Source organism: Ictidomys tridecemlineatus, chromosome 11, assembly GCF_052094955.1.
Source record: "Ictidomys tridecemlineatus isolate mIctTri1 chromosome 11, mIctTri1.hap1, whole genome shotgun sequence".
Taxonomy (NCBI): Eukaryota; Metazoa; Chordata; class Mammalia; order Rodentia; family Sciuridae; genus Ictidomys; species Ictidomys tridecemlineatus.
In genome coordinates this window covers 46,837,116-46,863,657 of record NC_135487.1, presented here as the reverse complement: position 1 = coordinate 46,863,657, position 26,542 = coordinate 46,837,116, and the positions used below count along the sequence as shown (strand labels likewise).

Here is a 26,542-nt window from a genome sequence, read left to right as displayed (position 1 = left end):
TTATTAAAATGAAAAAAAATGTTTACAACAGATGGGTATGAGATTTGAGAAGCTGAATGCTGCTTCTGATCATGGTAGAATGAAGATTTCAGCCACAGTCATTGGTGAGAGCCTAATGAACCAGTGTTGCATGTTACTGACTTCAGAGGGACTAGTCTTTTGGGCCAATTGCTCAAAAAGCCAATTACTAGAAACTTGTGGGACAAACATTATTTGTGTTCGAAAATAATTTAGATGCTACAGAAGACACAAGTCCAATAGCATGGACTCCTGAGTGTCTGAACAACAGAACTGTAAACAAGATAGATATAGTTACATATTTGTTTGAAGAACCCCTAAAGGTGTCCTGAACAAAGCTTAGAAATCATGGGAACAATTTTGAAATAGTTGAGAGGAATGAGTTATATTAATACTAAATATATTCAGTTTCAAGGTCAGTACTTCATTAAACCTTGTATAATTTTCACAACATCAAGGCATAATTATACATATTTCACAGAGGGACACAGAAACTCAGTTAAATTTTGTAGAGGCATAGATGGGGTTTAGAGCTACACCAGTCTAGCTCCAAATTGCATTCTTTTCTTATTTTATCCTCTAGATTCTGGGTTCCTCAGCCTTCTCAATCTGGGCTTGATTTGCTTGCCCCACTTTCTCTTTAAACACAAATGATTGACTCTCTTTCTTGGCATCAAAATTTCAAACTTCTGGGCCTGCCCAGAATAACCTCTCAACTGCAGGAGCATTGCAGTGATGTCCACACAGATACCTTCTGAAAAAACAGCCAGTTCCAATTTTACCCATCCTTATTTGTACACCTAGCTTGGTGCACCTAGTTGGATACTTAATTCAGTTTGTACTTTTCTTTTGCATTTTACTCTCTCAGCTGGAAATTTTCTGTTTTCATTTTTAACAACTACCAGTAGTGCCCGGTTCAGTGCTTCATAGATTGTGGGCTTTCCAGAAATATGTTCTGGTCACCTACAAGGCATCCAACCTACCCTTCCTCCTTTCTCCCTGCCAATACCTCCTTCCCAACCAAGGCTGGTTCAGTAACACCATAAAAGAGTCCAGTTTCACCATGCTGGGTCCCCCTCTTCTGTCCCCTGCTATCACCTCCCCAAACTTCAAATACAAAAAGGTGAAAGTCGATGTTACAACCAGACTCTCAAAATAACTCAAGGGTCCACTTTGTCAACCAACAAACTCTTAACTTTCCTGTGATCAGAACGTTTTTCGTGCTGGGACTTAGCCCTCTAGCAACTGAACTTAGACTCCAGACTGGCATCCAGACTGGGAAAGAGAAAACACATGCAGTGTCTCTCTCTCTCTCTCTCTCTCTCTCTCTCTCTCTCTCTCTCTCTCTCTCTCTCTCTCTCTCTCAGTGAGTGGGGGTGAGGGGGTGAGAGGGTGGGTGAGGGAGGGGGGTGTGCTTGCGCGCGCGATGAGAGACGGGGGAGGGGTAGCAGTGGTGCCAAAGGCAGGGACGGGGTGGGGTGGGGGGAGGAATGTACCCAGGGATCCCGGGAGCTTCTGCTCTCTAGACTCCACACTCTCCTAAAGAAAGCGGGCAGGCCTAGCTCCTTCCTCAGTGTCATATTTCAATGGCAGCCCGGGGCCAGCCTCGCCTAGGTGCCAGCGCGCTTTCCGATTTGGCTACTCAGAGAACCAACCAATGAAGCCCTAAAAGGTTCCCTGCCAAGGGAACTTCTCAATCCTTCTGAGCCTGTCCCTCCCCTTGCGGGCCCCGGTTCCCCTGAGCTTCCTCAGATGGCCACTTAGCAGATGCGGCCGAATTAGGGACCCTGCGCCCAGACGACGTTAGGAGTTGGAGGTTTTTACCTCCCTTGCCTCGGGGAGATGAGGGACCCCTAGCTCTCTACGCAGGTTCTGCGAAGGCGTCGCCCTAGGGTCACAGCACATTGGCCCTGCCAAGAGGGACTTGGACTGTCCCCTCGCCCGGAGACACAGCCGGGTGCCAGGGTCCTTCTGCCAGCCTTGCTCGACAGCGGCGGCCGTGGACACAGCTTCCGCAGAATAGCAAGGCATTTTTTAAAGTTGGTGAGTTTTTCAGTCCAAACCCGGTGACAAGTTTAACCCGGCTCCCGAGCGCCTCTGCCTTGACCCGGCGGGCTCGAGCGGACACCAGAGGGCGCCGTTTTAATGCGCTTCAGTCGGGAACCCGCTCGGGGACAGCTGCGGCGTCTAGGCCCGCCGGGTCGCAGTTTCTCCGCAGCGGGGCTGGGATCTCAGGGTGACGCCTTGGCGTCCGGGTCCTCGTCACGCTCACGCTTGGGTGTAAAGCCGGGCGCTGGCTCTGCCCGACGCTGAACACCCTGCGGCGACGTCCCCCTTTTCCTCTTCGCGAGAGGAGGTCTACTGCAACAGATCGCGCCCTGGCTTTTTGTCATCGCCTAAGGGTTCCCTGCAGCCGTTGGGGTGAGAAGTAGGAGTGGCCCCTAACTGAAGCCGAGCCCCACTCTAACTGCTAAGGAACATGTCTGCAGGCGTTGTTCAATTGCGAACGACTAATTAATTTTCCAGCACTTGTGCAGAATACTTTAAAATGGAAAAATGAAGGTCTTCGATGAAAATGAAGCTTGATAGTGTGCACCTGCCACTAATGTACAGTGCACGGTAACTTCCCCTCATTAGAGAGATGACTTGGGTTGAGAACAAGTCATATAGTGAAAATCACTTCAACACGTGCCTGTTCATATGCATAAACTCCTGTGTACCAGATGGCAAAATATAATGACATCTTAAACAGCTAATTGCATAAACCTTGTAATGCAGATAATTGCTGTACCAAAGTAGGAGTTAATAATTTCCCACTGTATTGCCTGGTTTCAGAGTAATCCTTAAGGAAAGTTGTGACAATTCTAACACACTAAAGTTCACCAAGCGGTAATTAAAACTAGCACTTAAATCATTTGACTTTCAAACCCTTAATTATGATTCGTAGGAACTGCTTTGTGGAAACCCAGAATTTATGGATGTTTTATGTGATAACATTTAATGCCTGCATTTCATCAAGTTTTCTTTCATAGGTCTCATGTGGCATAATATTATAGGGAGTCAATGGGAATATATCATAGTCCCTTAAAACTATTCCAATAGCAGGAGGTTTGCATTTGAGGGCATAAGATGAATCTTTTGATCATTTAAAATTTATGTTTATTTATAGAGCCCCTGGTACAGTAACTAATTCTAAGCCTTACCAGGTGCCCAGCATTGTTCTAAGCACTTTACAGGTATAATTTCATTTAATCCTCAAAACAACCACCAGAAACATGTACTATCATCATCTCCATTTTCCAGATAAAGGAGTCCAGGTAGAGATACCAAGTAATTTGCTCAAAGTTAGCTAGAAGTCACTGATGCAAACTCAGTCTGACCTGAGAGCCCATACTATTTACCACCATGCTGTACTGTCCCGTGGGTTAATCCAGGAACCAAATAATTTAATATTTCTAACTGTTTGACTTTCTAATAATATTGAGAAGTAAAACCAAAATAATGCAATTGGGCATAAGACAAAAGTTGGTTGGAAGGCAATTATCTTTGTTGAATTAGATTTCTTAGCTTATACCATGATAATTCCAGAAATAGATATGTATATTCACAGGTAGGTAAGTCAAGAAGAACAAACCTCTGGCACTAAGTTTTGATTTCATCAATACCTAGTTTGAAAAGCAGGTGTGCCTTAGTGTTTTGATTTCTTCATCTTCAAAAGAACTAAAATAGGCATTAGCACTTTAAAGAGCATATATAACAATGAGCATAGGACAAAATTCTCCTTACAAAATGAACAGTGAGTTATAGTCTTTTTCCCCTCTCTAAGTTGATATAGAAGACTTTCTCTTCTACCAGTTTGGGTTGAGGTATGTGGCACAAGGTGAGATGACAGCTGTTAGGGTCACAACATCTGGAATTCTACCATTAAGAGGGCCTTTTCTGAGTTGTGTCATTTCCTCTGGGCTGCTGCTTGTAAGACCCTTGATTTATTGGAAAGCATGTTGGCCTAGTGATCAGAAGTCCTGCAGACTCATTCTATTTCCATTATGAACTTGCAGTATGACCTTGGATAAGTCACTCAATCTCCCTGAAATTAAATTTCTTTAATGTAAAAACAAAGGATCTGGCTTGTAATTACTTACATCCCTCCAGTTTTATTATTCTAGAATGTTATGCAACTACATCTAATTATTACTCAAGGGAATGCACTTTCTTTAATTAAAGGTTGCATTAGGTTGCATTTGCTTTAATAAAAGTAAAGACCTGGTTTTCCAGGACTGACTGAAAGAATGTCTATAGGGGAAGAAAAGACTTACTTTAACAAGCATGTCTCTAGTCCTTGTTATTTTTTGGTGCAGTGCCCTGGACTTAAGGGGAGAAATGTAACATAGTCCGGAGTACAATTACATCCTGGAGTGATACATGCTGTGACAGATACTGATGTGAGTGTTGTAAGAGTTACTCCTGTGGCAGACTAGAGTCATGGAATGTCATAGTGGAAGTGACATTTGGGCTAAGTTTTGAAGGAGAGGTTGGAGTTAGTGAGGAACAAGAAAATGAACAGGTTATGCAAAGGACACTGTATATCCATGGTATAGAGGAGAAGAAGAAAGTATGGTGATTTGAGAGTAAAGAGGGGGTCAGTATTATAGGCTATTAAGGTATAAGAGGCAGGAATCCAGGTAGTAGAGGTCAGATCTCACAGGGCCTTGTTAAGGGGTTTATTCTTTGCTCTGAAAGTAATGGGGAATTCAAACCAAAGCTTGTCTATTCTAGAGTGTTACTCAGGTATTATAGTAATTTCTGGGTCACCTAGGTTGTAGGAAGAATTTCCCTTCATTCATGTTGTTTGCTTTTGGATAGCAGATATTCAAAACCCTACCCTGTCTCTGGTAATTCTCAGTAAATTAGGTTTTGTTCCCAGAAGAGGAAATGGTTGTTCTCTATTTCTAAACTCCAGATCCTCTAGTCTCCAAGTTGGTATCTGATTTTATATATCAAGGGAGAAATCAGAATCGCAATCATAGCAGAAAACTTTGGAATGCTTTTTTTAAAAAAATTTTCTTTCTTTTTTTTTAAACATCAGAAATTTATTAGTTGCTCAAAACATTACATTGATCTTGATGGAATGCTTTTTAAATTGTTTTAAAATGATAATCTCATTTATGTTGGTACAGGATTAAGTGCTCAGAAATTCTAATCTGTTTTTTCTAATCTATTTTCAAATGTGGCTAGTAGAAGTATATATTAATATTACTCTTCTTGCCAGACTGGGTGTACACCATCATAATCCCAGCTACTCAGGGGACTGAGGTGAGGAACAAAACTTTGAGGCGGGTCTGGGCACTTAGCAAGACCCTGTCTCAAATTAAAAATAAAGGTCTGGGATGGAACACAGTGGTAGAGCACTTGCTTAGTGTGTATGAAGCCCTGAGTTCCATCCCCAGTACTACAAAACCCCAAACCTTCTTGAGGACAACTTGGCAATATATGTAAATCATCTATCTTTTAACCAGTAAGTCTCTTTCTGTAATTTTTTTTTCTTTGTTGGGCTGGGGATAGAACACAGGGCCTTGCACATGCTAGGCATGCAGTCTACCACTGAGATATGTTCCCAGCCCTGCGTCTAGGAATTTATTCTAAGGAAATAATCATGAACTGTTTAAGTATAGTTAGGTCTCCATATCTGTGGGTTCTGTGCTTGCATATTAAACCAACCAAGAATCCAAAACCTGAGAACTGTGCTGAACATATACATGCTTCCCTCTTGTCCTCATTCCATAAATAAAAGAATGAGGACAATAGCAGAACAACTATCTACATAGCATTTATATTGTATTAGGCATTAGAGTAATATAGAGATGATTTCAAGTATGTGGGCGGAGGTGCATAGGATATATGCAAATACTATGTCATTTTATGAGTGACTTGAGCACCCACAGGTTTGGTATTTGCAGGGGATTCTGGAGTCAATTCCTTCCAGATACTGAGGGATGACTGAGTTTGATGAAATCATGTTTCTGACAAGGGTTTTATGATATTGAATAACTGGAAAACTTTTGATATCCAACTTTAGAGAATTGTTTACATGAATTGTGGTATATATATATATTAGAATATAACACAGCTATTGACATATTATCATATATTAAAGGTATATATCATGTTGTAGAATAATAAGTATGGAGTGATCTAATTTTTGTTAAAAATGCTTGTATATATTCACAGAAAAAGACCAGTAGGAAATACATTATAAAGTGGTGAAATTGTAAGGGATTTTTTTCTTCCATATTTTGTTTACATTTTCTAAAAATTTAAAAGTGGGAGTCTATACCTTTAGTAATAAGGAACAAATCATTATGAGAAAAATTATACAAATTGTTATTTATAGCAATAAATATATTTATTTATTGGCCCATGCCTGTAATCTCAGTGGCTCTGGATGTTGAGGCAGAAGGATTGCGAGTTCAAAGCCAACCTCAGCAACTTAATGAGGCACATCACAACTCAGGGAGGCTCAGAAAGAGCCTGTCTCTAAATAAAAGATAAAAAGGGCTGGAGATATGGCTCAATGCTTGAGCACTCCTGGGTTCCATCCTCAGTACCAAAACTAACTAAATATTTATATTAAAAACAAAACTGTACAAGCATCCTTGTACATCTATCTAGTTATGGAAGACTGATCATCCCACTGAGAATAATAAAGAAAGCTTAGAAAATATTAAAATATCTGCTTAAGTAATTCTCCAATGCCTTAATTGGCAAGATAGTAAACAATTACCTGACCAGGAGGGAGAAAAGGGTGAAACCTAGAAGGCAAGGTCAGCATCTGGGAAGTGGCCATCTAGCAAAGTTGACTGAGGTTTAAGTTTGGAAGGACAGAGCTTAGAGATCAGGAACTGCCTGGGAAGATCCAAGACCTGGGAAGATGGGTGAACCAGACATAGACAAGACCCACGGGGATAAAGATCAATTTTGAATCATCTTTAAATTGGATTGAAGGGATGATAGCCAAAGGGTGGAGACATATCTATCTTCTCTGGGAATGATAATAATACCATCCAAGATTTCCAATTGATTCTACAAACAAATCCTCAAACACAATGACTACTGTGAAATAAGAAAAGAAAATACCTGGGCATTTAAGTAGAGAAGATGTCAGGAACCGGGCAAAGCCAACAGGCAATGGATCTAGATCCATGAGGATATAGGAATTTGAAACACTTGAAAATTATTCAGCCTATCATATATGTGAAAGACATACCTAAGGCATAGACAGTCTTTTATGTACACAAAAGTTGAAAGAAAGGAAGGGAAAAACAGACATAATACAAGTGCTAGCCAAAACAGAATTGTTGTAGCTATACACATTGTAAAGGTTAACTGAGGATGAAAAGAAATATTTTGTACTGAAAAAAGAATTTAGTTTATAGGAAATTGTATGGATACAATAATAGCACAAAAATGCATAAAGTGAGGGTTGATAAAACTGAAAGGTGCAAAAGACTAGTTCACAATTATAAAGGGAAATGTTAACTGGTATTTTCAGTATCAGAACCTAAAAAAAAAAAAAAGAAAGGGGGGAGGAAAAAAAGAAGGAAAAAAGGAAAAGAACAAAAGAAAAAAAGAAGAAACTGAAAACCTTAAATCAGAAGAATACAGAAGATTTGAGTAACATTTTGATCACATTTGAATTAGTAGGCATATGTAGAATAAAACACCTAATAATGGCAAAATAAGTATTTTTTTTCCAAATACATGTGAAACTTGCTAGAACACAAAGTCTCCAAAACTTTGGAGAATACTCCCTTCCAGGCAATGAAGCTAGAAATCAATACCAAAATGATAAGAGGAGATCCCCAAATATTTGAAAATGAATAAACAATAGTTTATATATACAGTTCCATAGTCTCATAGTTCAAAGAAGAAGTGACAGTAGAAATTAGAAAATAATTTAAGGTGAAAAAATATTGATATTTGTATCATACAGCTAAATTTATGCTTAGATTAAATCTGTGGCTTCTAATACATAATATTAAAAAAGAATAAAGGCTAAAACCATGTGTTAATCTTTAATTTCAAGAATTTAGAGAAAGACCTATAAACAAAAATAAAATAACATAGAAGGGTAGGAAATAATAAAAGAGCAGAAATGAATTAATAGCAAACAGAGGAGAAAGGAACAACAAATACAAAAGTTTATTTGAAGAGGCTTATAAACTTGATAAACCCCCATGGGTAAAAGGAAACTGAAAGAAAGGAAATAAAACAGAAACCACAAATAACCAATATCACTAATGGAAAAAGCACAAAACTATGCATGTTAAAAAGTTTAATGAAAGTATAATGTAACTGTAAATATATTGAAAATTTAGATTGAGTAGAAAAATCTACTGAAAAAATATAATTTATCAAAATGGATGATAGTAGAAGAAAATATGGATGGTTCAATGATTACTAGAGATGGTGACTCCATAATCAAAGATCTTTTTTCTTTTTACTGGGAATGAAACCCAGGGGTGCTTTACCACTGAGCGACACCTCAGTCCTTTTTTATCTTTATTATTATTTTGTTTTGAGACAATTTTTTACTAATTTGCTGAGTGTCTTGCTAAGTGGCTGAGGCTACCTCAAACTTGTAGTCTTTCTACCTCAGCCTCTTCAGTCACAGGGATTACAGGCATGCCCCATTGTGCCTGGCTCAAAAATCTTTTGATAAAGAGAATCTAGACCTAAATGCCTTTCCTAGAAAATGCTAGATTATCACTTAGAGAATTAATAATGCCAATTTTCTGAAAATTATTCCAGAGAATAGTAAAAGTAGCATTATCCTATTTTGATTTATGAGACCAGAATAACCTTAATATCAAAACCTGGTGAGGACAGTTTAAGAAAATTACATACTAATCTCTCTTAAGAACATAGATGTAAAAACTCTCAGTAAAGTATTAGCAAAGGAAATTCAGTAATAACATAGAAGGGTAATAAATCATGATCAATTTGGTCTTATTTCAGGAATTCAAGGTTGGTTTGACATTTAAAATCCTATCAGAAGCTGGGAATATAGTTCATTTGATAGAGTGCTTTCCTCACATGCACAACCCTGGGTTCAATCCCCAGCACCACAAACACACACACACACACACACACACACACACACACACACGTGAATCCTATCAGTACACTGCATTAATTGAATAAAGGAGACAAATCATTTAATCACCTAAATGTATGCACTAAAACATCCGATAAGATTCAATATCAATTTGTGATTAAAAAAATTTTAGCGAACTAGTAATACAAAGGAACTTCATTAATCAGAAAAAGAGTAACTCCAAAAAATGAAATAGCAAACACTGTGTTTGGTAAAATGGTAAAAGCTTTCAGACTGAGGACAACACAAGGCTGTCACTATCACAATGAGTAGGGTACTGATCCTAGCTACTGTAGCCAGGCAACAAAATAAATTATATAAGGATTGGAGAGGAAGAAATGAATTCTCATTATTTGTATATGATATAATTGGGTATGTTGAAAATCCAGAATACATATGAATTGTTAGAATTAATAATTGAGTTTAGCAGATCACTGGATATAAGATCAACATACAAAATCATCGCACTGCTATATTCCAACCTCTAACACTATCAAAATGGAAATTTGAAGATATGATACCTTTATTAATATAAAAACTCTCAAATTCTCAGAAATAAAAATAAATCTCTGGATCCATGTATAAGAACATAACAATATTGAATAAAGGCTGTCTAAATAAAGGAAATAAATGAAGACTATATAATGTTCATAGTCAGAAAACAAATGTTGTAAGTATGTTATTTGTGTGCAAAATGACCTATAGACTGAATACATTTCCAATAAATAGTAACAGTTTAAAAATAGTAACAATTCATTTAAAAATGGAACTTAAAAAGATTATTCTAAATGCATACGTTGATGCAAATGACCATCAATAGTTAAGATACTTGATGAAGAAGAATAGTGGGATAATTTGTTCCACTGGATTTACTGCAGAAATCCATGTCACCACCTGAATAAAAAAGTAAAGCAGGGATCCCAGAGAGGACTCAGGCACAGATGGCCACTGATTGAAAATAAGTGGTTTCAGAGCAGTGTTGTTCCAAATTTGGCCAGTTGGCCATCCTTATTGCAAAAACATGAAATTCCTTGCTGCCTCATACTAGAATCCCAAATAAACAAATTCACTTTTTAAAAATAACTTTATTCGGGTTGGGGATGTGGCTCAAGTGGTAGCGTGCTCACCTGGCATGCGTGCGGCCTGGGTTTGATCCTCAGCACCACATACAAACAAAGATGTTGTGTCCGCAGAAAACTAAAACATAAATATTAAAATTCTATCTCTCTCTCTCTTTAAAAAAAAACCACAACTTTATTCTATTTATTTGTATGTGGTGCTGAGGATTAACCCCAGGGCCTTACATGTGCAAGGTGAGTACTCTACCACTGAGCCATAACCCCAGCCTACAAATTCACTTATTCATTCTTTCATTCATTCCAGGGCTGTAGGTAAAGACATAAAAGGTAAAACCAAGAAGGTTCCAGAAGGCAACATAGGACAACAACCTTGGGATAGGAAGAATTTTCTTAAAGTGGACAAATAAAAAGCACTAAATTTGAATTGAAATATCAATATAGTGAATTATAGGAGCTGGGGATGTGGCTCAAGCAGTAGCGCGCTCGCCTGACATGCGTGCGACCCGGGTTTGATCCTCAGCACCACATACCAACAAAGATGTTGTGTCCGCCGAGAACTAAAAAATAAATATTAAAAATTAAAAAAATATATAGTGAATTACATAAAACCAAGAGCTGCTTTTCCTGTGAAGACACCATTAGGAGAGTGGAAAGCCACCAACAGGACAAGATATTCACGAAAGGTGTAACTGACGTAGATACATAACTCCTGTAGTTTAAAAAAAAGATGATGAATCTGCTAGATGAGCAAAAGAGTTGGATAGGCACTTCATAAGAGAGGTTATTCAAATGATTAAAAAAAACTATACATAAAACTTTCTCATTCTTCTTTCGGGAATATAAATTAATCATCAATAAAATATCAAACACATGTCAGAATGGTACAGGCTGACAAAATGAACCGTAAGATTGTGCAGCAACTGACATCCTTTTTACCTTGCTGGTAGAAATGAAGTTGGTGCAACTACTTGGAAAATGGTGTTATCTACCAATACTGAAAATAGGGATATCTTATAACCCAGCAATTACTAGCTAGGTATAGATTCTAGATAGAAATATGTGATCTAAGAAATGTGTACAAGGAATTTCACAGCAGCATTGTTCAAACTAGTTAGAAATTGGTAACAATCTAAATATCCATCACCTGTGAATTAGATAAATAAAATGGCAATATATTTATACATTGTAATACTATACAATTATGATAAATAAATGAGCTATAACTACTTGCAGCAAAATGAATAAATCTCACAAATAAAATATGAATCAAAAGAAGTCAAATAGCCAGGCATGGTCGTGCACGCCTACAATCCCAGCTACTCAGGCAGCTGAGGCTGTAGGATTGCAAGTTTGAGGTGAATCTCAGCAACTTAGTGCGACTCTGACTCGAAATAAAATTAAAAAGGGCTGGGGAGTAGCTCAGTGGTTGAGCACCCCTGGGCTTAATCCCTGGTATTGAAAAAAAGACCAGCTGGCTCTGTGGGAAAGTGTGCCAAAATCTATTGGTGATGTCCATTGGCAGCAGATGAGGGATGTGGTGATTAGAATGTACACATACTGTACCTATGCCCTCCCTGAAGCCATTGCCTTTAATGTGCCTTTCTGAAAGTGGAGATAATGTCACTAGTGCATTTGTCTTAAAGTGGCATCACAGTGAAGATCAGAAGGGAGGCCAACCTCTCTCAGTACTGTGCTTGAGATCAATTCTAGTGATTGAATTCTGATTCTAAGCCTTTATCCAGCCCATACTTTTTTTTTTTTAAATTGCTCATTCCATGCTATCTATACTTGGTTTTGTGCGGTTTAACATTTCTATCAATTATTTGCATGAGGAATGGATGTTTCATTTAATAAAATCTGTAGATGACAGAGTGATGGGTGGAATAGCTAATACCACAGATGATAGGATCACAATTTAAAATAATCTTGACAAGCTAGAACATCGGTCCAAAACCACAAGATGATATCCCAAAGGGATATATGCAAAATTCTTTGTTTAGATTTAAAAATAAGATCAATGGCACAAGTATACATGCCTAGCTTTATGTCAGTAGACTGGAAAATTATTTAGAGGCTTCTGTTGATCATTAAAGGAAATCATAGGCATCAGCAAGACTCCCAAATCCAAACCAAAACTAAAATTACAAAATCAACACACATAATGGTTGGGGTTAGATATATGCGAAAACATCTTTGGAGGAGGGGGACTGGAAATGCAAATGGAATATGTAGCTTGATCCGTGGTATTAAAAGAGAAGCTAGTAGTTCAAAGTTAGAGAATGGATGACAAATATAAAACAGAAAATGAAGACCCAATTAGAATGGCATCAGAGGCTAGGAGTCTTTCAGCAAGGTGTAGTTGGTGGATACCAACATGGCTTTAGGTCAGCCAGCTGCCAGCTTTAATACCAAGTTTGCAAGTGCTAATTATGAAACTTTGGGACAAGTTATTAACCCTTCAGAGATTCTTTTTTTAAAAATATTTATTTTTTAGTTATAGTTGGACATAATACCTTTATTTATTTATTTTTATGTGGTGCTGAGGATTGAACCCAGGGCCTTGAACAAACTAGGTGAGCGCTCTACCACTGAGCCGCAATCCCAGCCCCTAGAGATTTTTTTATCTATAATAGAAGATTCATAATCCCTACATATGGGGTAGTAACTATTAAATAGAATGACATGTGATGGTGCTTGGCCTCAGTCAAAGTTCAACACATGTAAGTTGCTATTATGATTGTCTTCACTGTAGATTAATGTGCTGGCTCTTTGTGTTTTATATCAGTCTTTTGTGTGATCCTATAGATGATTATTTCAGTAACAGCCTGCTTCATTTTTAGTGAGCAGAAAAAAAAGATCAAATTCCTGAATGTTTGACCCTAGAACTACAGTCACAGTTATTTTAAAAATAATATTCATTATACATAGTAACCATGTAATGATACCATGGTAACTATGCTAAACAGACCATAATGAGATATTTTATTAAATTATAAAAATATGCACTCTAAAAATGGCATGAACAAACTGAAATATGTCCAGGGACCTGCAGACTAAGAATGGTTAAGAGCTAGAAATGCTAATGGAACAGGTATCCTCCACCTTGGAAGACATATCTTGACTCCTCTTAGAACTTTGGCCCCAAACCAGCAGGTTCAAATATCTGCTTTCTTACCTCTTTGGAAGGAGGCCTCCTGTGTGGAATGGAGTTGCCTCAAGGCACGTGTTGTAGGTCCCTGCTGGGGGAGCCATGGAAGAGCTCTTTGGTTCTATAGTTGTGTAAGTTTGGATACAGGCTAAGAACTTTACCAGCCTTGGTACTCGTGGGTCCCCAAGAAAACCGTATAAAATAAACAGGATCTATAACTTGGTTTTTGGCTTCTACACTCAATTTCGTTTAAAAAAACATGAGTTCTAAGGTCACCTGCATCATAATTACCCACCTAAGATATTTATAAAAAATCTGGATGCCTGAGTCGTATTTCTAGAGAATCTGATCCAGGGATTCTGGAGTGGGGCCTGGGAATTTTCACTGGTTCCCATTCAATGTTTTCCCCACTGCTCTACTAAACTTTCTATTATAATACCAATTTTATGACTCTGTTCTTGCACTGAAGACAATATATGTATATTTTGGTGGTACTGGGGATTGAACTGAGGGCATTGCACATGCTAGGCAAACCGTTCCCACCAGCCCCTAATGATGATACTTGGAACCATGTATGAAACATCATTTCAGAGGCTGGTAGATACAGTGGTGGATAAGACCATATAGGTTCTTTCTCACTGGAGCTTATATGGGGGGGGGGGAGGGATGCATTTGTGAAATAAATCAATAAAAATCCAGAATGCTACGAGACAGAGAGGCTACTGCCAAGAACTAAACAGGGTACTGTTATGCTGTTACTGAGAGTGTTGAGGTGGCATTTTGTATTGGGACACCTTAGTAGGAAGCTGAGAACTGAATGATATGCACAAGGCTGCCATGCAGAGGGCAGGGTTCCAGCCAAACAGTTATATGATGTCAAGACCCTAAGAGGAGAATGGCCCTGTAGTGTGTAAGTGGAAGATACCAGGGCTTTGTGGTAGAGTGAGTATTCTGGCTGCCCCCCTTTCCCCCCCACAAAAAAATCTACATTTAACAAATCTAACCAGTTGTATTTCTTTTCTTGGGCTGTCATAACAAAGTACCACAAACTTGGTAGCTTAAAACAAGAGATTTTTTTTTTCCCTCTCAGTTTGGAGGACAGAAGTCTGAAATTAAGGTATTTTAAGGGCCCTGCTTTTCTGACAGGTCTAGAGAAGAATTCTTCCTTTCTTTTTCCTAGCTTCTGATAGCTTTTGAAAAATCTTAGTATCCCTTCACTTGCATCTATAACAATCCAATCCCTCCGATTTCAGAGTTTTCTCTGTGTCTCTTTGTGCCCTCTCCTCTTATAAGGAAAGGCTTGGACTTAGGACCTATTCAAATCAAATATCCTCCAGGTCCTTGCCTTGATTGATTGTAAAGATACTATATCCAAATAAAGTCCCATTCTAACAGTTTCAGGTTGCCATGAAAATTAAATTAGGAGTACACTATTCAACTCATAACACTGACTTAAAAAGTTTCAATATTTCACAATGTGGGGGGGGAGGTTAGGGAAGAATAGAGTTACTTTGGATTAGGCATAAGGGAGTGAAGGGAGGGAGTGGGAGTGGGGGTAGGAAGGATAGAAGAATGAATCAGACATTATTACCTTATGTGCATATATGATTACACAACCAGTGTGATTCTACATCATGTAGAGCCAGAAGAATGACAAGTTATACTCCATTTATGTCTGATATGTTAAAGTGTGATGTATAACTAATAAGAACAAATAAAAAAAGTTTCAATATTTCATTCAACCTTATGTGGTGGAATATTCTAAGTGAGGGAACAACAAGGAATCAGGTGAAACCTGTTAACGGTATCCACATCATACAGAGCTTTGACACCAAGGGAAACATTTGAGTGTTTGAGATGGGAAGCCATTAGTGGGTGTTATGCTGGGGAGGGCATAGCTTGATTTACATTTTTAAAAGTTCTTTTTTCCTACTGTGAAGATCCTGTAGGTGTATGATGCCCAACCACTCAATCTCTCACCACCACCACTGGAGAGAACTCACTTTTTATGGATTTCCCTGTCAATACGGTGCAGCGGAGAGAACTCACTTTTTATGGATTTCCCTGTCAATACGGTGCAGCACTTGATAACATAAAGCATTTTATTTATATTTTGAAATGCTGATGGTCAAACCCAGGGCCTCCCTCATGCTAGGCAAGCACTCTTTGATGAGTAATCCCAGCACTATAACACATTTCTCTATAGCCCATTTCATTAGATTTTCTCAAAAAAATCCTATGAGATTCCTATACCTGTAACCCTCTTACTGATGAGGAAAACAATTTATAAAAGTTGAGATTCTTAGGCCACGTGTCTTTCAAAGGCATCCATTTGAAATAGGAAGATTTTACATAAAACTCCAAATCTTCCTTTTAAGTTATGAATATCTCCTCTTCCAAGTCCCATTCCTCATGGAGGCAGAGGGCTGAGCCACTGGGGGTTGCCCCTCCAGTGCTGTCACACCAGCTCTGCTTCAGTCTTTTTTTACTACTTGCTTGACCCCTGAATACATCGAAGTTCCAGAACCCTGCTCTCAGTTGTCTTCAGACTGTTTTTTTGGAAGCTTGACACAAGCCATTTTCTTCTTTCTCCATTGCATCTGTTCCCAGAAAGATGGGAAGGAAGCCTGAGGCAGCCTTATTACCCTCATCAGGGAACTGTGAGCTTGTTCTCCTTCAAGCTTTGCCCATGCACCCTGCATGCAATAGACATTTCTTTTTCTTTCTTTCTTAAATTGGCAAGTAAAAATTGAATGTCTTTATGATGTACAACATGATATTTTGAAATATGTATGCATTGTATATGGCTGCGATAAATAAACATATGCATTACCTCATACATTACCTTTCTTTGTGTTTGTGTGGAGAACACTACAATACATTGTTATTAACTGTGTTCATCGCTTGATGTGTTACAGTCACATGGTATCTCTTGAACATACTCCTCCCAACTGAAATTTTGTGTTCTGTTACAAACATCTTCCTAGTTCCCCTATCCCAAACCCTTGGTAGCCCCGGTTCTATTCTCTGCTTCTATGAGTTTGACTTTTTTTTTTTTTTTAAGATTCTACATGTGGGTGAGATCATTTAATACTTGCCCTTCTGTGACTCATTTAATGCACCTCACTCAATGTAATGTCTTCCATATATATATATATATATATATATATATATATATATATATATAGTGTGTGTGTGTGTGTGTGTGTGTGTGTTTGTGTATATATATATATAATACAATACACACACCCACATATGCTTTTTAAATCCACTCACGTTGATGGACACTTGGGTTGATTCAATCTTTGGGCTACTGTAAATAGTGCTTCTGTGGCCATGGGTGGGCAGATGTCTCTTCAACATACTGATTTCTTTCTTTTGGAATTATAGTCAGTAGTGGAATTGCTGAATCATAGGGTAGTTCTATTTTTAGTTTTCTCAGGAAAATCCATACTGTTTTCTACGATGGATGTACTAATGCACATTCCCATCAACAGTGTGCAAAGGTCTCCTTTTCTCCACATCTTTACCAAGGCTTGTTATCTTTCAATTTACCAGTTTCTTTGACATATATACTTTGGCTTATAAATTGATGTAAAATTGCCTTCACTCATAATGCAGTTATCTGAGCTAATAATTCTTCAGGAAAAAAAATGATTGTTTTTTTTTTTAAAGAGAGAGTGAGAGAGGAGGGAGGGAGAGAGAAAGAGAGAGAGAATTTTTAATATTTTATTTTTTTAGTTCTCGGCGGACACAACATCTTTGTTCGTACGTGGTGCTGAGGATCCAACCCAGGCCGCACACATGCCAGGCGAGTGCGCTACCACTTGAGCCACATCCCCAGCCCAAAAAAATGATTGTTTATTCTCTGCTTATCTATTACTTTATGCTCTAGATGGCTAGTCAGCCCCCTACAATTTAGGGAAAAGGTTCATATCCTTATTTAAATTTTCAAAGGGAATTATAGTCCAAAGTGTTGCTTTTGCATGGGGTTAAGATTCAGCCTTAGTGAGCATGATCAGATTTTACTTTTGACACTAAGTAAATCAGAAGTCTCCCAAATCTCTAACCCTCATTTTCCCATCTAAAAATTGGTTTATTAATACTGGACTTAGGGAGCAAGGTCTAAATGAGATGAAATATTGGAAGTGTCTGTCTTTGTGTCTGGCACACACAAGACATGTGATAGGAATCACTGTTATCCTTGGCTCTGCCTTCTCCAAGTGAGTCCTGGATGATCGGTATATCTGAACGCCTGCTCTGGATTGAAATATGTCTTCTACTGAATTCATATGTTGAAGTCCTAGCATAAAATGTAACTGTATTTGTTTAGAAGGCTTTTAGGGGATAAGTAAAGTTAAATGAATCATAAGAGTAGGAAACTATTCTGGTAGGGTTGGTGGTTTACACAAAAGGGGAAGAGGGAGAGCTCTCCTCTTCAGGTGCACATAACAAGGAGGGGCCATGCAGGATTCAGCAAGAAGGAGGCTGTTTGCAAGTTAGGAAGAGAGCTCTCACCAGACCCTGGCCATACAGGCATTCTGATCTTGGACTCTTAGCTTCCACATCTGTAAGAAAATTAATTTCTGTTTTTAAGTCACCCAGTCTATGGTATTTTGTTGTGGCTGCTCAAGCTGAAAAAGACAATGCCCAAGCCCATCTCTTCTAGAGCAGGAATGACAGGGGAGTCCCTACTCCATCCCTGGGGCTGAGGACAGTAGGGAATTGGTCTTTCTACTGTGAAGTTTGGGATTCATTGTGCCCAAAGTTTAAGGGAGGCAGTCACCAAGATGTAGTTTTCTTCTTAATGATTGGCCTGGGCACACATACCGAGGCTTCTGACTATTTTTTCCATTGAATGTTCTATTCCCCCTGTTGACTGGAGCCCTATCCTAGTTATCAGACTGCTGAAGAAGCATATGATTTAATGATTAGAGATGTGCACTCTAGAGCCATTCTGCCTGGATCAAAATCCCGTTTCAGCTACTGACAAGCTGTCTAACATTGGGCAAGCTACCTAACCCTCTGTGCATTAATTTCCTCATGTATAAGATGGGGTTCCTAATAGTCCCAGAGTTAAATATTGCTTGAGGATTAAATGACTTAATATATACACAGTGCTTAGAAAAGTGCTTGTCACATAGTAAACCCTCTATAAAGGTTAGTCATTATTATAATTATTTGACTTGGGCTGCATCTCTCACCTGCCTTTGGATGGCTTCCTCTTCTGATGGCCTGGTACTTATTTCCTATTAGAGCAGCTACCTGCTGGAGTCCTATTCCAAGGGCTTGATGTTAATTATCACCTCATCTGGAACCTCCAGTCTTTATAACCCACTACTTGAACCTTTTGGTAAAGATGTAGATTAATGCTGGCACAATACATATATTTTATTTACTAATCTTTATGTGGTGCTGAGGATCGAACCCAGGGCCTTGCATGTGCTGGGTGAGCGCTCTCCCGCTGAGCCACAACTTCAGTGCAGGGCAATTATATTTTTAAAAAGTGCTGCTGGGAATTCTAATGAGTCTGTTTAGCTGACACATTTGAGAATTACTTAGCTACATAGTCTTTCAAGGTCTCTTTTAGCCTTTGCAATATAAATTCCAGAATGAATATAGGGCCTGGGGAATGTAAGGAGATAATTTAGGAAGATACTACTTCATCACAATATTACACAGGTGAATACATCCCTAGCAAAACCACAACCTGGCATGCATATCTCAGGTTTAATCTAGATTACAATTTCAATGGGGTGCTAGAACATGGTGGTTTACAGCACCCAAAGATCAACAGTGGCTAGCTCAGGAAACGGAATCTCATAGTGAGTTTTCATAGCTCCAATATGTGAATAGTGTGGCAAGGACTGCTGGAAGGGCACTCTCATTTAACTCACCATAGATTACCTCCGGGGCAAAATGAACAACTGACAACTATAGCAGCGTTTGTTCACAAGGATGAGCTGTCTGTGCTAACAAAGATCTTCTACGTGCTAACTAGAATTTCAGGATTAGCTGGAACAAGAAGAATCCTTGCAGGGGAGACTTCAATCTTGGAAATAAGTGCTAAGGAGATAAAGTGCCATCCTCGTGCATTCAGCCAAGACAGTCTGGGATTTGTTGAGAGAGCTAGCTAGTGAAGGAAGGCTGAAGGCCCTGCATGTTAAAAGTCTTCTTCTTTTTAAAAAAATAGTTTTTTAAGATGTTGATGAACCTTTATTTTATTCATTTATTTATATGCGGTGCTGAGAATCAAATCCAGTGCCTCACACATGCTAGGCAAGCACTCTGCCGCTGAGCCACAACCCCAGCCCAAAAGCCTTCTCCCTTTTGATGAGTGTTTAATTTGGCCTTTTAATGCGTATGAAGTGTAGGCATTTAATTTTTTTGACAGAAGCAAGCCCAAAGCACCTCCTGTAATATGGAGCCACACGGTAAGGCAGAGACTCCATGTCTGTATTAAATAAGCATCAAGATGAAACACTAGTGTGACAAAGGTCTGTTATAATGAAAAGACACAAACCTCTTTCTGCTGAACAGGACAGAGGGACATGAAGAAGCACACCATTTCCCCCCTGGCTTAAGGAACACATCACTCTTTCCTGTAAGAGGACAAAGATGCTTTGGAACAGGCAGGTGGGGATCTATCAGTGGGTCTTAGCATGTCTAGTGTTCCTAGCCTCCCTTCACATTCTCTTTCCTTCAACAATACTGGCTCTTTGCCATCATATCAATTATCTCTAGCTGAGACAGTAATGATCTAGGATACCACTTTTTCAATATAATGTTTTAACAAACTAGAATTAGGAAACTCTACAAAATTCAGGCACTTTGACATCGTGTGCATTAATATCCAGCTGCTCGTAAATCAACCATATTCATCAAGCTTTTCCACCTCAAGCATATTAAGTGTCTGTCTTTAAAAATATAGCAAATACTCCTCCAGCCTCTACCTGCCCTGTCATCTGCCTAAGCTAGGGCATTGGTGCACAAGGAGAAAACAGCTCTCTACTCCTCTTGGAGAAGTGTGAGAGATGACAAAGTGGGCTATACCTAACCTGAAATCACAATCAGTCACTTGGACACTTTTTTGAACTCTCCATGCTGAATTTTCATTTCCTTGTTACAGGGTCCAATCTTTCCTTCCTGTCTCATCTCCTCCCACTTTCCCCTTGTTCTATTCCTTACACTCCAGATACATGGTCTTCCTGGTTCCTTCTAATGCTCTATGTCTCTTCTGCCCATGATCTTTGAAAGGGGCATCTCTTTATTGAGAACCACCTCTCTCTGCTGGCCCCTGACCCACCTCCCTCCTGGCCCCTTCCATTAGTTCTTTGTTCCTTCATTTGTTTATTTATTTAAAAAAATTTTAAATTGTTGATAGACCTTTGTTTATTTATATGTGGTGCTGAGAATCAAACCCAGTGGCATGTGTGAGGCACTGGGTTTGATTCTCAGCACCACATATAAATAAGCAAGTGCACTACCACTGAGCCCTAGCCCCAACCCCCTTTCATTTGTTTAATAAGTATTGATTGAGAGGCAGTATATATGATCTGAGTATAACCAATTAACAAACCATCATAACATCTACATTCTAAAGGGGTGTGTGTAAGTAAACTACATACTATGTTAGAAGAAGATAATTGATATGGAAAAGTAGATAAGGCTAAGGAATAAGAAAATTACTTGAAATTTTACTTATTTTAGAGATGAAGTCTTGCTTTGTTGCCCAGGCTAGCTCCAAACTCCTGAACTTGAGTGAACACAGCCTCCTATGCAAGTGTGCCTCTGAATCCAGGTCAGTGCTTTCAATTTTATTTTATTTTTTGCAGTGTTGGGGATTGAATCCAGGGTTTTGTATAGGATGGGCAGGTACTCTACTACTGAGTTATATCCTCAACCCTTTTAAATTTTTTGTTTGTTTGTTTTGAGACAGGATCTCACTAAGCTGCCCAGGCTGGCCTAAAACTTGCAATTCTTCTGTCTCAGTTCTTCCAATTTTCCAATTTTAAATAGGGTGGTAGAGAAGTCTTTATTGATATGGTGCCATTTGAATTAATTCCTAGTTGTCCTTAGAATTTAGCTCAAATCAATGTCCTCAGGGACCTCTTCCAAAGTTGGTCTATTTGTAGGTCCTAGAATGTCTGACCAGGCCAGTCCCTGTTAGATACTCTCATAATTCCCAGGGCATTTCATTGATAGCTCTTGGCACCATTTGTAATGACATACTTGTGGTATTTATTAAAGAATGTCTATATTTTTTGATTACTTATCTTTCTTCAAAGATAGCTGAGGCCAAGTGCTTAATACATATTTGTTGAATGAATGAATTTGTACAGTATGATCAAAAATATACATCCACTCTATATTAACAGAAACAAACGAGATGATGAATATCTAAGTCATTTTTATTAATTGCAAAGCTCTATGAACGTGCCAGTCACCATTGCTCCTGTGGATAAGAGACACTGTTGTGCCAGTGTAGTTTTGTATTCATTGACATTGTATGGCCCTGCATCTTCTTTATGGAGGCATTTGGCTTAGTGGATTATCAGACAGCCTCTGATGACTCTTGGGTCTTCCACTTACTCTGTGACCTTAGGTGCCTCTAGTTCCTCATCTATAAAATGGGATGATAAACCGGTGCAGTGGCACAGACCTGTAATCCCATCTACTCTGGAGGATGAGGCAGGAAGTTCATGAATTTGAGGTCATCCTGGGTGACACAATGAAACCCACCTCAAAAACAAGTAAAATGGGATGATAATAGTATCAGCCTCAAAGAGATATTGTGAGGATTGAATGCATTTATATCTGAAAGGTCCTTAGGTGAAGGCCTGCACATAATAGGTACTCAATAAATATCATTATGATTACAGTTATTAATATTTGCAAGTTTTTAACTGCAATCCAGGCATTTATTAACTAAAATCTTTCTTAGTTTCTTCCAAAAGAAGGAAAAGCTAGTAATTCCTAGGTCAGTGATGTTTTATTTTTTTAAAGTAAGTCAAAAGACTAAGGATGACTCTCAAGCCCCCTCCTATAGGCCTCAGCATCTGTTCTAGTTTTTTGATGACTTTTATTTGATCTTTGTGGTCCTTTTCCAATGGTTTTGGTATTTGTTGATGGCTGGTTCAAACACTGGTTCTTGCAGTTACTGATGGAAAGGTCTTTGGCAAGTTATTAGTTGCTTTGAGGTTCAAACCCCCATGGGGTTTGCCGTGAATATTGAGATAATGTCATGAAGGGCCAACTCAGAGACCTCTGCAAATATTAGTTCTGCCTCTCTAGCTCAGGACCAAGTCTACACTTTAAATGGAACCTTCTTGAGAAACAATGACACTGGTGGTCTGTGTTGCAGTCTCTGACAAGCATTCTTAATCAGGAAACTAAGGTCAACATCTCTGGAACATGAGTGCCAAATACTATTGGCAGATCAAGGCAAGAAGTGTAGTGTTCATTTGATATCCTATAATCTGTGGAAACGGTTATTTAAAAAAAATTTGTATTATCAAAAATGTTATATCTTGTGGATTATAAAAACAACTTTACAAAATTACTTATTATTGATTAACATATATTAGTTAGGAATATTTGATAGTATTAGATCATAAGTGCTAAGGATATTCTTCTTGAATGTTCATAGTTACTGTTTTGATGATTACAATTAGGAATTGCCTCTTTGTGTGTTTGTGTGTGTATGTGTGATTGTGACTAAAACAAAAATAAGCCCCAAATATTCTCTTTGCATGCACAAAGTTTTCAGACTCCTCCCCCACCTTTTTTTTTTTTCTTTTCTGGGTGTTTTTCTAACCTTACTGATGATTTTTACCCACTGTTCACTTGCAAAATATGCTTTTCAATATGTCACAGTTAAACCCTTCAAATTATGTTCTACTTCAAAAAGCTTGGTTTCAATTTCCAAAGCTTCCCTTTCCTCATGTTTTAGATTTTTGATCAACAAATGTTTACTGAGGCTCTACTGTTGTAAATGGAAGGCTCCCAGAGCAGATTTTCTAATACCCTTGGTGTTCCAGATGTTGGATAAATTGGAAATCCATGAATCCCAAGTTAAAGGAGAATTAAAATTATGTGTGAACATGAACCGGGTAACCAGAGGGCAACATGCTGTTCACCCCTGGTAGCAACAGAACTGAGGGATTTGTTTTCAACCTATTGGCTTAAAATCTGAAATCTAGATGTGAGAGGGCCTAGCCTACTTGTCCTTAGGGAATCTTCACTAGTTTCTTGTTTAAGTTCACCTGCCATTCTTCTTTACTTGATGTCCCAACCAATGTTTTTCATGATGTTTCATGGCCCCCAGAATAAAATTTGGCATTCAAGGCTCTTCATGGTAAGAATTATGGTTTACCCTTCCATCTCTATTTCCTTTTGGTCCTTTGCTGGCTCCCAGTGGTTGAGCTAAAATCAATTTCTTGCGGCTCCTCCTCATTTGCTGAATATCTATTCTTGGCCAAGGGCTGTTTCATTAAGTTTACAAATATTAAAACCCCTCCATTTTTTCTGGGACATAGTTATTGTCATCTGCATTTTGCAAGAAAGATACTGGCTTTCAGAGATATCAAGTGACTTGTTCAAGTTCATGGGCTCATATGTGAAGAGTTGCTATTTAAGCCCAGGTCTATAACACCAAAGCCACAGTGGAAGGAGCTCCTCCTCTCATACTCTGATGCCTTTCTCCCCCAAACACCCCCAGTGCAGTCTCATTCTGCACCTCTCTTCCATGTGGCAGCAGAATACTGACACTTTCCCCCAAAGATGCCCATGCCGCAGTCCCTGGAACCTATGAATATTCACCTTATATGGCAAAGGGGAATTAAAGTTGCAGATAGCATTAACAAAGATCATCCTGGGTTATTCTGATACAAGCACAGGAGTCTTTAAAGGTGGAAGAGGGAGGCAGAGAAGGAAACTCACCCATAGATTCAGAGCTGGAGATGGGACAATGGAAAGAATGTCCACAGAGAAGTAATGCTGTGGAATGTGAAGGTGGAGAAAGGGTTCACAAGTCAAGGGGGGGCTCTCTTGGGTGGCTTACAGACAAGGGGTAAGGCAGAGAAGTGAATTTTCTGGAGATTATAGAAAGGAAGGCAGCCCTGCCATCACCTTGATTTTTGAGCCCAGAGACATCCACATATACTTCTGACCTATGAAATGGTAAGATAATACATTTGTGTCTTTTTAGGCCAGTAAGTTTTTGGCAATTTAGATTAGCAGCGATAGGAAATGGATATACTCCACAAGTAGCATTTCTTCTCTGCCCACTTCAGCTGTCCATGTGTTATGCCCCTGTTAAAATTCCCCATTCCCTCTGACCCCCTTGCTATTGAAGCCTGTTCACCAGTAAAGTAACAGTTGACCCTGATTAACCATCCTAGCCAGAGCTGACAGAAATGGTCTAAAGCAATCCCCTCATCACAGAGAGGCTGAGTGACTTGTCTAGCCAGGATCACACAGATGGCAGGGATAGGGTCAGCATCCAAATCCAGAACACCTGACTTCTAACAGCTTCCTAGGAAGACTTCCCAGAGCTCCAGCATTCTTCAGGGAAATGTGACTTGATAGTTAGCTATTAATTGTCTAACATCTGAATTTTCACAACAGTGAGCAGGTTGCGGATTATTTTTGTGATTGGATTCTTGGAGGTCAGACTAAATAAATTTGTGGAAAAAAATCTGTGACTGAATGGAATTAACCTACCCACCACCGTCTTCATTCATTCAACCAATAGCCTGTGCCAGGTATGGTGCTAAATCCTGAGAATTAAAAATATAGTCTGTTCCTGGGCTGGGGATGTGGCTCAAGCGGTAGCGCGCTCGCCTGGCATGCGTGCGGCCCGGGTTCGATCCTCAGCACCACATACCAACAAAGATGTTGTGTCCGCCGAGAACTAAAAAATAAATATTAAAAATTCTCTCTGTCTCTCTCTCTCTCCTCTCTCCTCTCTCACTCTCTTTTTAAAAAAAAAAATATATATATATAGTCTGTTCCTGTCAGATATCATGGTTTAATGAGTCTGGGTGAGGGGAGGCAGATATAATAAGTAGAAATTGCAGTGTCTGTGAGAAATGACATGATTAAGTGAAGAGACAATCACCAGGCAACCATTTGGCCAGGTCCAAGGCCTCTGGAGGAGGTCAGGCCTTGGCTGGGTTTTGAAGCAGGAGTAGGAGTTACCCTGTGGAAGTGCAGGGGGCATTCCAGCCTGGAGCAGCAGTAGGATTGGGCTGGTCAAAGCAGTTAAATAAGTCATGGAGGTTTTTCTGTGCTCTGTTTCCTCTTCCAAAATCCCAAAGCCAGCTCTGAGAGTTGTCTAGTAATTCTGGGATGGCCTGGTTTCATTTGTGAATGGGCACCGGGCCCTAGATGGTGAGTGTGCAGCATGGGGAAGAAGAAGCAACCATTAGACACAGCTCCTTCCCTGCTGTGTTGACTTAAGTATATTTGTTTTGAATTAGTTTCTCTGACATAGAAAAAGAAATTCCCCTTTTGCAAGAGTTAACATGAAGACTAGAGTCAATGCACATGGGTCAGTTGACATAGAGTGGTGTGTAGCTGGTAGCTGTTATGGTAAGACTCTGAGGGCTCAGGTTTTTAATCTGGCTTTATCTTATTTTACTGTGTTACAGTTCGGATGTGAGGTGTCCCCCAAAAGCTCATCTGTGAGACAGTGCAAGAAGGTTCAGAGGAGAAATGATTGGTGGTAAGAGTCTTAACCCAATCAGTGAATGAATCGACTGATAGGGATTAACTGAGTAACTGAAGTGGTAGGGTAGGCTGGAGGAGGTGGGAATTGGGGCATTGCCTTGGGGGTTTATATTTGTATCTGATGAGTGGAGACCTCTCTCTGTGCTTTCAGATCACCATGTGAGCTGCTTCCCTCTGCCACACTCTTTCGTCATGATGTTCTGCCTCATCTCGAGCCCTGAGGATTGGAGTTGGCCTTCTATGGAATCAGACCTATGAAACCATGAGCTCTCCAATAAACTTGTCTTCCTCTACATTTTTTCTGATCTGGTCCTTTAGTCACAGCAGCAAAAAACCTAACTAAAACATATTGTGAGCATTGTGATTTTTTTTTCAGTCTGTGGATAATTTTAATCTAGCTTCAGGAGTTCT

The 26,542-nt window shown here is 39.1% G+C and overlaps 1 protein-coding gene and 1 long non-coding RNA gene across 2 annotated transcripts in view; one reads left to right on the top strand and one right to left on the bottom strand.

The window, feature by feature from the left end:
- The window catches only part of Nfia (nuclear factor I A), a 561,296-nt gene that overhangs the window by 384,678 nt on the left and 150,076 nt on the right, over positions 1-26,542 (bottom strand). The window lies entirely within an intron of this gene.
- Positions 1,528-26,424, top strand: LOC144368074 (uncharacterized). The gene is made up of 3 exons (XR_013427831.1): positions 1,528-2,061; positions 26,053-26,126; positions 26,283-26,424. It is a non-coding gene; the product is annotated as an uncharacterized LOC144368074 (long non-coding RNA).